General features: G+C 37.5%; 1 protein-coding gene across 1 annotated transcript in view; it reads right to left on the bottom strand.

Moving 5' to 3' along the window:
* Cntnap2 (contactin associated protein 2) overlaps positions 1–14,523 on the bottom strand; it is a 2,085,894-nt gene that overhangs the window by 1,424,706 nt on the left and 646,665 nt on the right. The gene's annotated exons all lie outside the window — the stretch shown is intronic.

The following is a 14,523-nucleotide window of genomic DNA, read 5'->3' on the forward strand; positions in this document are numbered from 1 at the left end:
GAACTTGAACTCATAGAGACCCACTTCTGCTTCCTGAGTGATGGGATTAAAGATGTGTGGTGCAAAATTTGACTGGAAACACATTAATTGAAGAAACACACAGAGAAAGGAGAATTTCAGGAATCTCAGTCACAACACACAAACCATAGCAAGGGAGGAAGGACACTAGGCCACATTGATTTCTGCAGCAGTGAGTGTCTTGTTTCTTGTAGACAGTTTGCTTGAGGTTTCCACTGGTGCTTCCCACTCCAGGACAGTAGCGTACACTTTTCTTCTTAATTCTGCTCAAGGTATTGCTGGCAGGTATTTTATCTTGACCATTCTTCACCTGCTCAAGTCAGTGTTTAGGAAATGCTATTTGCTCAGGAAAGCACTTTGCTTACTCCCAAGGTTAAATGCTTAGCTGGTTAATGTCTTCGACTGGGTGGGGTGCAAGCAGCTACTCACTAATTAGGATTATACACATTATATATTTTCATTTAAGTCTGTTAATTCCTCCCTTAATTAACCATCAGTGACTTTTATTGAGTCACATTCTGCACTTAATTAGTTTTTCTGAATTGAGGCTATTCTAATTTGATATAACTGTAGAAATACCTTGTGGACATTTGACTTATACTCTAATTAAAGAACAGAGTCATATGAATGGCATACCTTTTAACTTGGATATTTATCAGCTATTGATAATCATCTCTTTATAAAAGAACAGATAAGATGATAACATAGTAGCAAATGGGCTACATAATTAAATACAACTAGTAAAGTGGGCTCCATTTACTGAATTTCCTTATGCTACATTGTTGTTTGAGGACAAAGTCACTTCATGCTATTATACAAACCTACAACTTTAAAAATTAAATATGTGAATATTTTAGTATTGTTCTTGGGAATCTAGATATTCACTATATTTTCACATAAGTACTGCATAAACTTTCCAAGTGATCAAATAATTGCTTAAAATACACACCAAGTGGGGTCCCAATTAATAAATTAACTCATTTGTTTCTATATTTAAAGTCACTGTATGGACATAGTTCCAAAGTAATTGAATAAAAAGTCTTCATGTGGAAATGTTCTCTCAAGCATGAAAGCATATACCATGGTTTATTTCTGAATCTTTCTGAAACTCTTTATTAATAAAAGGCACTAGAACTACCACTTTAGAGTCTGGATTATGAATATAACAGTGTGTAAGTGTGCAACACACAGCTATATGTCCAGTGTCAAAATTATGCAATAGCTGCAAACCATGTAAGTATATGGGCACATATGCATGCTTTATGGAATTGTGAACTCCTAACTATTAAGTATAAGGAAATGGTCATACGAGGAATGGAAAGTGACTGATTAATAGAATCTGTTTTAACCTTTGCAAACTCTCTGCAAAGGCTTTGATAGACATCCAAGTAACTTCCTGACTTTCTCCCTAGGTAAAATTCAAATACTATGAATAAATATTAGCTCTCACTCATGAGAATGCTGAATGTCACATTGAGTGTCATTATCTTTGGATAAGATACCAGATATCATGGACACTTGTGAAATCTACCTTTAAAGGTGATTTGTTATCGTTTCTTCATAATGATGCAAGATTTGTTGAAATGTGGTCTTTGTACTTGCATTGTACTTGGGAAAGTCCATGTGTTGGTGAATTTTTAAGTGGTATAGCAAATTCAGTATAATGGATTAACTAAAAAATTCATGCACTATATCAGATGCTAAATTACATTTTTCTCAAACTAGATGATAAGTTAGCAGAGAATACATTGGTGTGATATGAGAGTTATATAGAGAATTAGAAATCAAACTGGGAAATAGCTTACTAATAAGTTTTTCTGATAATTTATTATTATATTTACTTAGTGTGGAGGTGGGGGTTGGGGTGCATGTGTGTGGGTGCACATTCCTTAGCATAGTAAGGGAGGCCCGAGGATAACTCACAGGACTCTGTTTTCTCTTTTGACCATATGGATACTTTGGATGAAAGAGAGGTCCTCAGTCTTGCTGACCCAAGAGTTTTAGCTCTTAAAGCTTTTTTGTTACTTTGGATTGTGCCATGGATCAATCATTTCACCTTCATTTTCCCCAAACAGTAACTGGTAAAATGAGCATTGTAGCTAGATGTTACCCAACAGAGGATGCTTCCTAAGGCTACTAATTAAAAGGTTGGCACGTGTTCTTTAATTAGCATGGTTACACAATCGCCAAGGAATAATAGCCCTTTACTAAACATCCAATGTTCACAGTTAATGGAGTTGCCAGGTTCCCAGGACCACTGGCAAATAACTCTACTCAGAGCACTAAGGATATTTATTTTTAAATATTTATGAGGCATCGACATTTGCAAACTTGTAACACTATGTAGGGTTCCTTATTTTCCATGGAGTCAGACTCAGTTTTGTTATTTGCTCATTCCCTGGAGGCTTGTAGAATGATGTGTCTCAGTCCCAGCACCAGACCACAGAAATATCAGAGCCATAGTAAAATGCTGGACTGTAAGATAAGTTCGTTTTCATGATAATCTCACTGACAGTCCATATTCATCCAATGTGTTATATAATCTAGGATATGATTTTGATACCAACCCCATACCCAGAGACAGGCTCACTGTCTGCAAGTGTCAGGAATTTGAGCTTAAATAACTATAATGCACTATCATAGTACTGTACCTTTTGAGATGCTTGCTATCAGTTTATCCAACAAAGAAGTCAGACAAAATCACTGCACACTTAAAGTAGCTTATTATGTAATAGTTACTGAATTTTAAAATTTGAAAATATTTTAGAAAATGAAAATAAGATAAAAATAATATAAATAAACTCTGGTAGAAATTCACAGATAACATGTAAACTAACACGCACGTATAATATATATGTATATGCTATGACCATACACATGTATATGCACCCAGAACATATTCATACACATGTGCACATACACAGAATGCACAACCTGTTCAATTGTGTTTGAGATCATTGATAATGTGTCAGTTGGCATGTTCTAAGAAAAAAAAGGTAGAAAAGTACATGTGTCTGCTGGTACATCAGACAAATTACCATTTAGACTATCTATTTTGGTGGAGCATGTGTGTGTGTGTGTGTGTATTGTGCATGCTTATGTGTGATCGTATGCTGTATATATGTATATATTCACACACATATATACATACACACATATATTACATAGATGTGTTTGACCAGCAAAACTAGGATGATAATTAGTATGATATTAATCTAGTATTTCCTTTGGTCCAAAGAGCTATTTTCCCTCATTTACAAAATTGTTTTGAATTATGATGAGTACTGAACTATTAGTGATTTTGAGCTATTTTTCCCCAAATCTAGCCCTTTTTTTTTTTCACTTCTCTTTAAGATACACAGAAGACAAATGTGATGCGTTTCTCAGAAAAAGCATGTCTGTAGATTTATTGGACCGTGAAGGCCCTTTGAGACATTTCACCCACAATTAGCACAGGGCACAGAGGCTAGTGTGTAGGAGGATCTCTGTACAGGGGGATGCCCTTCCCTTTCCCCTTTCTCCAGCCCACATCTTACTCCCATGTTTGGTTTTATTCACCCTCCTTCTCTATAGCGAGCTATATTATTCTGAAGTGGTAAAAAAAAAAAGTAGAAAAGAAAATAGAAATGAAAAAATTCTGCCTAAACTCGGCCTTATGCTTTACCCCAGCAGCACCAGCAAGCAGTGGGGAGGGCAGTGGGGACAATGGATGACTAGGCTGAGGTTAGGCTGATCTACACCAAAAGACCCTGCCTCAAAAACAGAAACAAAGGCAAGACGAACAAGCAAACGCAACATTCTCTCTCTCTCTCTCTCTCTCTCTCTCTCTCTCTCTCTCTCTCTCTCTCACACACACACACACACACACACACACACACACACACACTCACACAAAACCACCACCACCACTCCACGCTGATATTTCAAAGCATACTCTATAATCACAGCCTACATTCTGTTGTGCTAACATTTATGAGAGTAAAATCAATATCTTTTAATGCCCCTTGTCCATTGTTTTCTCTGCACAAGATTGAACTTGACGAATGCTTGTTAAAACACTGAACCTTTGCCACAGTGCCATATGGATGTGACACTCTGTACTAAGTTCTGCTGTAAAGGTGCTGCTGTGAAATTCTGTCCTCACAACTGCTTCCACATGGCTGAAGAGGGCAGAAGTAGAGCCCTTGGGGCTTGCTGGTCAGGTAACTTATTCTGCATAGTGTGTTGCAGGCTTTGAGAGACCCTGGCTCAGGAAACAGGGTGCATGGCGCAGGAAGAATGAAACGTGGGGTGGTTTTCTGGCCTCGACATATAGTCATGTGCACTTTCAAACCTACAAATATAAGCATTCACACATATAAGCACACAATATATTGTTCGTTAAGGAAAAATAAATATAATACAATATTGGATTAAGCTATGATTTTTCAAGTGGTGAGACTATATTAGTGATGTTTTTTGAAGTTCTTTTACTGTTTGTAAGTTTCATCTATTTTTTAATAAAAAGAATTATTTTAATAGATATCATGCCTATGTGCATATTGGTGCCCCACATGCACACCTGATGTCCTCAGAAATTGGAGAGTGTCAGATCCCCTGGAACTGACCTCATAGGCATCTGTGGGTCTCCATGTGGGTGCAGAGCATGAGACAAGGTCCCTCTAGAAGAACAGTTAGAGCTCCTATTCATGGGTCCCTCTCTATAGTCCCAGTTTCATAAACGTATAGAATGGGATCCATTTTCTCCCCCCCTTTCTCATCTCTTGTAGCACGAATAATAAAAACCCAGAGGCAAATATTGGGATTCAAGCTGAAGATCAAAAAAGTGTAACAGCCACTTCACTAGAGAAGTCTTACTTCTCTCAAGGCTTGGCGACTGCAGACTGAGCCCTGAACCTCTGTCCCCTCCAGTTTTATATTCCCCTCTAGTGCTAGGATTAAATTTTTTTCCTCTGATTTTCAGGCAAGTGTTATTTATTAAAACATAAATGAAATATCACTGTAATGTATAATCTCATTCCCTCTTGCATCTTATCAACTACATAATTTTTTCTCTTTGTTTTGTGTGCAGCCCACTGAATTTAATTATAATTTCTTGCCTGAGCATGGGTGGAAGATTATTTCCATGAGCAAAGGTCAAAGGTGATTTGCCAGTGGCTATAAGATTGAAGAAAATGACACCCCCTTCTCCAACAACTAGTAATCCCCTCGGGACATTATAGGCTGCCTCATGGGCCCTTCACCCCTGCGTTAAGAAAGAACCAAGAGCTCTGTTGTCCTCGCCTGAACCAGAGTGTGGGGAGATAGGCAGATGCTCTGTAAAACATACTTTGATTCTACCTTCCCTTCCTGTAAGATTTAATTGGCATTTTACTAAAGAAATTGAATTCACTTCCTAGTCCCTGCTGAAATAACCCTGAATATCTAATGCCACTGCTTGCATTGCATCAGCGTTTTAGCTCTTAGGCCCAATGTCAGGAGTCTTGAATAATATTTCATTTATAAGACCTGGTTAACACACACTCGCAACACTTTGGCCTTAGGGAGTTGGGGTATGCAAATGTGGATTTTGGAGTTCACAGTCAGAGTCTCATGGTCACTTTAGTCCTTTCCTATTATGGATATTTCACGGTGTTTTGAGTGTAAGAACGTAAAGAAAAAGCACCAATGCTGACATATCCAACATTACTCTATAAACAATAATGTAAACAATTTACAATAGAAATAATATGCCAGTTTATGTCATCCCAAAGGAAATGCAGCAGAAACAAAACAAAACATATGCTACTTATTGTAAGTATGACTACTTTTCAGCAGATGATACCATAAAACACAGGTTAAAGAAGCAATTCACTCTAGGATAGCTAAAAGAATGTCAGACTTGAAAGCCAACCTAGACAGAATTTTAATGCAAGCCCCTTTGAGAATACCGATTCTCCACCTGGCTACAGCTCATTCCTTGTGAGCACAGGAGGGCAGATACTCTGATTCTCCCATTTGCCGGTGACACAGTCTAAGGAATTCTCTACAAACAGAAGCCCTTCTTAGCCTCTTTAGACTTGATTTACTGAGAAGCAGGCAGATCCCTGTGAATTTGAGGCCAGGGTAGCCTACAGAGAATGTTACAGGATAGCCAAAGCTATACAGAGAAACTCTGTGTCAAATAATAATAATAATAATAATAATAATAATAATAATAATAATAAAAAGAAGAATATATAATAAGGATGAGAAGTTTTTAAAGATTTTTAAATACGGTTTCCAGTTTCTAAACTGAAAAGTCCAAGGGGAAATGGAAGCTGGCTGTTTTGGTATAATGTGTAATTCCAGCATCTAGAATGCTGAGGCAGGAGGATTGCTTTAAGTATGAAGTTAACCTGAGTTACATAGCAAGACCTTGTCTAAGAAAAATGTAGAAAAGACAGGGTGAGGAGCCTGCCTCAAACAGTTGCAAAGATCAACAAAGGTTAATGTATATCACATATAAAAATATTGTTCCCACAAATCAAGAGGAAAAAATGACCCAATAAAAATACAGTTGCAGAGTATCAAAAATGAATTACAGAGGAAATGGAGAGAGCCAATAAACTAACGAAAAGAGGCTGACTGTCCCTAGAGATGAGGATATTAAAATGAAACCATAACAAGATAACATCCTCACCTCCCATTTTTTTTTCTAGAACAAGACCTAATGAGGACATTATTGTTAATCTGTCTCCCAAGCTCCTTCCCCGAAGATGTCACAAAGGTTTGAAGTGAGAGTGTTATCATCTAGGAGTTCTGCCAAGGTCACTCCATGGAACAAACAAAAGACTGGACATCTGGGAACAGCTGAAGACTGAAAATCAGTGCAAAGTAGTCCATGAGACAAGGGTGTCCTCATGTAATTTTCTTGGATTGCAGATTTGGAAAACAGAGAAGCAGCCGCATACAGTGAGAAAGAGAACATGAAATTAACAAACTTTATTGGGTATTGAAACAGCTCCCCTCAATGAGCTGGAGTGCAGCTCAGAGCTGGGAGTCACCCGGGTGACTCTGAGGCTATTAATTGGGCCACCAGCCCTGCCTGTTCCAGGCTTCCTATCTTGGGGAGGCCATGTTCTCTTGCCTCTGAAAGTCTGCAGATTTCTGCCAAGGGAAGGGACAACTCTAGGAGCACAGAAGAGACCCTACCTTTGCTTTTCTCACTGGCGTAAATTCCTGTGTTTCTCTAAAGACTTGATTGAAACCAGAATATACACAGTCTATCTTATATCGATCATTTCTTTTACTTGCAAATTCACTCTACGTGAATTAGTTCATCTTGCTCCAAGAACCCTTCATTATGTCTGGCTTTCAGGAAACTATGGTTCCCCCCTCAGCCTACAAAACATGTTGAATAAATAAATGACCTTTGACTTTCAAGCAGTTGTCTTGTTTGTTTTCCATTGTGTGTTTTCCTGTGTGCACACATTTGAACATATGTAGACAAGTCAAGGTCAGATGCTCTCCTGATTGCTTCCCACTCGACCATTTGAGACACTATCTCATTGAATCTGGAGACCATGGATTCTGCTCGATTGAGATCCTAATGTGCCACTTCTTCAGAGATGGGGTTACAGGCAGGTGTTGCTGAGCCCCAGTTTTTATGTAATTGCTGGATATCCAAGCCAGTGTCCTTAGTTCTGTTTGAAAAGGACTTTACATACTGAGCAACTCCCCAGCCATATGGCTAAGAACACCAAGTGCATATTTTTGTAGCAATTTTGCATATATAGTATAGGGTTGGAGGGAAGCTAAATATGACATAATTATATTTTAATATTTTTATTTAAAAACTATTAATCAAAAAGGAAGTAAGTAAAAAGCAAACTCCTGCCATCAATGTCATGGAGAGCAGCCCCAGGGAGCAGTGTATATCTCTATACATGGTTCTTAGGAGAGAACACACACACAGAGGAAGAGAGAGAGAGAGAGAGAGAGAGAGAGAGAGAGAGAGAGAGACCTATTGGATGACTCCTCATTTCTAATGGGTACCCACAGTCCCTCTCAGTCATGTTCCTGTTATTGATTTATTTCCCTCTATCTTATCATATCAGATCTTTAATTTCCTTTGGACAACACCTATCTGCTATGTAATAGGACAGATCCAAATTAAAATGCTAATATAGATCTCAACGATTGGGTTAAGATTAATATGTTTATTTATGTTCTCTTATAAAGCACTTAGGTAGAAAAAATATCTTTCATAAAAAATAGACCAATAGCAATAAGTTATAATGCTGGGCTTTAAGGAGAGTTTCAAATGTGTTTATTATACCCTTTGATATAATTTCAAACTCACAGAAAATAGCAAGAATTATTTAAGAAATATTAGTGAACCTTTTATTTTTAAAAGACCAAGTATATGCTTTGGAGGACTCACACACAAGTACTGTGCTTTCGTGTGAACTCTTACATCACTGAGAAAGCAATGACCATAGGAAATGCTAATAAGCACAAATCCTGCCCTCCACCTTTTAGAACCATGTCAAAGTACTTGACAAGAATGGTTATCACATAAGAACCCAGGGAATAGGATTTTGTATCAGCAGGAATATTTGATTTTAGGAAACATATACTCTAAGGTGATCAAAGACCCCAATAATACAATGGAAAACTTGGGTTTGTCAGAGGAAGACTGGTAAACCCTCCAAGATTTAAGAATAGGCAAGCATTTCCAGAAAAGGACCCTAGAAACTCAGAAATCATCCAAAGACTTTACAATACAAATGCATTATAAATTAAAAAGCTTTTCTTCAGAGATGCAATCTTTAAAAGAGCTCTACAACTCAAAACATAGAGAATAAGTGACAGTGGGGTTACCCTCCCCAAATGGTACTTTTGTAACATTAATCCCATACTCAAGGCTCAAGGTAAGTCCTGGACCATAGAGCAGAAAGCTTGTATGACCAAGAGGCTCATTTTTTTCTGTTCCTATATAGTATCCCCTAGATATGACAGGAAAAATGCTCCCATAAAGTCTCAACATAATTACAAAACCAGCTGCCATGTCAATGTGGGCAAGTGAAGTCTCTAGACAAAGAGTTAGAGGCATTCAATAGCTACCGAGAGAGGAAAGATCAGCATCATTCAAGGATGAGCTTCCAAATAATGTCTAATCCCAAAGACCACCCATAGTCACATGTTCACATGAACAGAGCTATGTACACATGGACTCAGTAAGTTGTATATTCATGTGTGCAATTTTTCATTTTAATTGAGCTGTATATTTTTCTCTGCTCCCCTCCTTTCCTTTCTCCCTGTCTTCTACCTTCTCCCATGGTCCCCATGCTCCCAATTTACTCAAGAGTTCTTGTCTTTTTCTACTTCCCATGTAGATTAGATCCATGCGTGTCTCTCTTAGTGTCATCTTTGTTGTCTAGGTTCTCTGGGATTGTGAATTGTAGGGTAGTTTTTCTTTACTTTATGTTGAAAAGCCACTTATGAGTGAATACATATGATATTTGTCTTTCTGGGTCTGGGTTATCTCACTCAATATGATGTTTTATAGATCCATTCATTTGTTCTTAAATTTCAAGATGTCACTAATTTTTTCTGCTGTGTAGTAATCCATTGTGTAAATGTACCACAAATTCTTTATCCATTCTTCAGTCAAGGGGCATTTAGGTTGTTTACATGTTCCAGGTTATCACAAGCAATGTTACTATGAACATAGTCGAGTACATGTCCTTGTGGTACAATTGTACATCCTTTGGGTATATACCCAAAAGTGGTACTGCTGGGTCTTGAGGTAGGTTGCTTGCTAATTTTCTGAGAAATCACCGTACTGATATTTAAACGGGCTATATCAGTTTGCACTCCCACCAGCAATGGAGGAATGTTCCCTTTATCCCACATCTTCTCTAGCATAAGTTGTCATCAGTGTTTTTGGTCTTGGCCATTCTAAAGGTATAAGATGGAAACTCAGAGATGTTTTGATCTGCACTTCTCTGATGGCTAAGGATGTTTAACATTTCCTTAAGTGTCTTTCAGCCATTTTATATTTTTCTGTTGAGAGTTTTCTGTTTAGGTCTGTAACCCCATTTTAAAAAAATTGAATTGTTTGTTCTTTTGATGACCAATTTCTTGAGTTCTTTGTAATTCTGAGATCAGCCCTCTGTTTGATGTGGGGTTGGTGAAGATCTTTTTCCATTATGTAGGTTGTCATTTTGTCTTGTTGACCATGCACTTTGCTTTACAGAAGCTTCTCAATTTCAGGAGGTCCTGTTCATTAGTTGTTTCTCTCAGTGTCTGTGCTGCAAGGGTTATATTTAGAAAGTGGACTTTTGTGCTAATGCATTCAAGTGTACTTCCCACTTGCTCTTCTATGATATTCAGTGTAGTTGGCTTTTTGTTGAGGTCTTTGATCCATTTGGACTAGATTTTTGTTAATGCCAATATATATGGATCTACTTTCATTCTTCTACATGTTGATATCCAGTTATGCCAGCATTTTGAGCATTTTATATATGTGTCAAGTGCTTGTATATATTTAATGTACATTCAAAGATGTATACACACATTTGTGTGTATATATGTTTACATATATATGAAGTTAAGACTAGAAAAAGGATTATGAAAAAAAAGAGGGAGAAAGCTTTAGGAAGGTTGGATTAGGAAAAGTTATGGAATGCATGCAATGTAGAAACAGAAATGAGACTCTCTGGAGAGAGGAAGGGAATCAGCCAGAGCAGGGGTGGCAGCGGAGGGCAGATGGGAATAAGTACAAATTAGAGGAACATATATTGACACATATATATGAAGATGCCATAACAAAATGCATTACTAATCTAAAAATTTAAAAAAGAAAAATGCCAAACATTTAATCACATAAGCCCAATCAGTTGAGAAATAGGGTTTGTTCTGTGAAATATGCTTTATTTCATATGTGACTGTGGGGAGATTAATAAGCTACAAAGTACATTGTGTTTGTGTATAGGCAAGCATGTGTGTTGTGTTTTACTATCAATTTTCAGACTCCCCAAAATAAAATATTTCTGAATAATGATTTCTTGGCCTTTGGATTTAAACTTTAAAACAAACACCCCAACATTATGGCTTATTTTAAGGAAATATAAAGTAAAATTTTGTATAAGCAGTCTAGAATAAAGCTGTCATATTTCAGGTATTTAATCATACTCTGACCTTTTTAAATAAGTCATGCCAAAACCCATTGTATTTGGCCACATATATCACCAGCTCAAAATGTTTGCAAAGGGGCATGGAATGTCTTTTCTATATACATTTTTTTTAAATTCTGATATCAAGCACTTGCTTGTGCCAGGCTGAATGTAAACAGCCTGAATAACCTTATGATAAATTCACCGTCTCTTTCTGTTGCTCCAGGCTATCATATACAACTCTATTTTCCAATTTGTATACCGTAGCAAAGCTGACAAACACACAAACAGGACAAGCACTGTGCACGGAATGAATAATCCTGCTTGCTAACTGCACACGATGAAGGATGACTTCGCTCGAGGCAACCAAGTCTTCATATCTGAACTAGAAGGAATATATCTCTTAACTTTTCCCAAGGAAACTGCAAGGGCTCACTAAGGAAACCTGCCATATTTAGTAGGTACTATTATAATCCAGATGGAATTAGCAAGCAAACATTAGATTTCAGTGTAAAAGGCTTTGGGAAAAATTCTTTGCTCATAGGCATGTCTATTAATGTTTAGAATAAATGCTCTCGAGAATTGAGTTCTTAATATAAATTAATATAAAATAAGCGTTTAAATAATGGGGATAGAGTCAGATTGTGCTCTGTGTGGAGTAACATGCTGGATGAAATTTACGGCTTGTATGCTTCCTAAAGTCAAATATTTCATTTAAGATAGTTTTGTTTATTATGTATCTTTACTTTATCTGTAGCCTATAAAAGAATATTTCTGAAATGTTTCTTTGAAGTTCTATAATAAGTAACTGAATGTAGAGAAGTATATGTAACTTGCCAATAATAAATCTTTCATAGTTTGACTCTGGATATTTCCTTAGCTAATGTAGGTTGATGTAAACTCTCTTGGAAGGGGTTGTCTTTAATTTGTAATGTAAATTTCATTTATTTTACTTTGACTGTTTGTGGCTTTTTTGTTTTGTCTTTTGAGTTTTGAAACAGTTTCTGTAGCTGGCCCAAGTTACCCTTGAGTTTACAGTAACCCTCCAGTCTCAGGCTTCCAATTGCAGGGCTTATAAGACATGTGGCCCCATGTCCTACTGCGTGCTTTCTTATATGACTGGATTTGTCTTTCTAATCACATGCAATACTCTCAGCAGCTCACAGTTCTACTGACATAACTTTGCAGCAATTTTAACAGTTACATATGTGTGGGTTGAATTCTGTCACCTCTCGAATTAATATGCCAAAACCAACAAACTTAGCATTCCATTGCATATATAAGGTAATTTGAACATATAATTAGTAAATACGAAGTTGTACTGGGATAGAATGATGCCCCAGTTCTAACCCAACATAGCTATCATCTTTATCAAAAGAATTTCAAATGGTGACAAAGAAATACACATGGGTGAAAAATGATGCCAACCAGTAGGGGAGAGGACAGACGTCTACCATCCAGGTGGAGAGTCACGAACTATGCTGTTCCTTCTGAACTTAGAAGGAACAGTTCCAGGTTCTTATTTTCTTTTTTTAAAAAAGTATAATTTTTATCTTTGTGTGTGTGTGTGTGTGTCTATCTGTATGTGCTCCATATTCAGGCAGGTGCCTGTGAAGGCCAGAAGAGGGCATTAGATCCCCCTGTAACTTGAGTTATTGTTGCTTCTGAGCCACCTGTGGGTACTACCATCACTACCCAGGTCGTTTGGAAGAGCAACAAGCTTAACAATGGAACCATCTCTCTAGCCTCCACTGACAGAATCTTGACCTCAAACTTCTGACCTCTCCAGTACTGTGACCATCTGCTTTGCTTGTATAAGTCATGCAACGGGCAGAAATCACAGCAAGCTTCTGCATGACCAAATAGTTTTTCTAAGTGCGAATGGTAACATCAATGAGATTTAAGCCCTGTCTTTCTTGTGCTTAGCACTAGAAAGAGTTCATGAGTCTTTTAATTTTCAAATTAAAATTGGGAACAATGAAACGTATGCCCAAAAGCCGTGGGAAGCTTGGTGGATTTTGTGTGCAAGATTATGGAGGTAGAATATCCTCAACCATCCTTTTCTCCCTTTAATACTTGAAAGGATAAGGCAAATTCTTAGTGAATTCAGCACTGGAAACAAGAGTGGCGGAGGTTAACCATTCTCTTTCTGTAGCCACACTGTCATGCTGTGTCATTCAGAGCTGGGATAGATTTGTACTGTTCTCTTATGAAAGAAACAAACTTGCCCTCATCTCCTCCAGGGTCTTCATTCCGGGCTGTATATCAGAATCTCCCTGAAGTTTGCTTTAAACACTACAAATGCGATCCATCCCAGAGACTACAGTTTAATCGGGTGGGATGCTGCCAGACCTGCCAGGATTTAAACATTTCTTTATGTGCTGTTATACACACCAGGGTCAAGAACCTCTGTCCTAATCATTCCTTTTTAACTTTTTTTTTCTCATACACACTAAATTATGCATTATCTGACTAAGAATAAGCCATACTTAGGTATTCTAATCTAATCTATGCAGAGACAAGAAGGTAGCCATAGGGGAAAAAAACCAACCAACACAAACACAGGCATAGCCTAAGAGTCTTCATTCACAGGGCTTCAAACAGGAGTTTCTAGCTCTCTCTGGGAAAGAATGAATGTCATCACCTCAAAATATGTGTTGTATTCTTTTACATGCTTAAAATATGCCACATCTTATGGCAGAGATTTTGTAAAAAGCTAAGACATACCTGTGTAGACATGGGCCACATGAGCCCCTAAGATGTGGATACTGAACTAAATGGTGTGGGTTTGGTTAAAAAGAGGAAGGTGCATGCGTAGCACATGCCACCGTCTTGTGCATGGGAGCTTTATTCAGACCAGAAAAGATAGATTTGTCATCTTTATTTGGATAATTCAACTGTTTTTAACTTCTACTTCATCTCTTCTAAACATGTCCTTATCTTATATATGCAGTTCATTATAATTAAAGTGGAACAGATGTGTTGACCTTCCTTTAGACATTCTACCCTGTGTGTATGTACCAGAATAGCTCATTGCCCTAGCAATATGCAAAAATGCACATTTATTCACAGGTAATGCAAATAAATGTAATCAAACCAGATTTCTACTACTTTTCCTTAACAATTCTTTGTGGGTTTGTTTGTTTGCTTTTTGAGTCAGAGTGTGTAGGCTGAGTAGGAACTCTCAATGTAGATTAGGCTGGCCAAAACTCACAGAGATCTGGTGGCCTCTGCTTCCTGATTGTTGGAATTAAGAGTATGTACCACGACACCTGACTTACTTAATAACTCTTAAACTGTAGTTGTCAGCACTGAGGGCAGAGCTAGGAGGATTGTACATTCAAGCCCATAATAGACTGTAGAG

Source organism: Chionomys nivalis, chromosome 1 (assembly GCF_950005125.1).
Source record: "Chionomys nivalis chromosome 1, mChiNiv1.1, whole genome shotgun sequence".
NCBI classification, from domain to species: Eukaryota; Metazoa; Chordata; class Mammalia; order Rodentia; family Cricetidae; genus Chionomys; species Chionomys nivalis.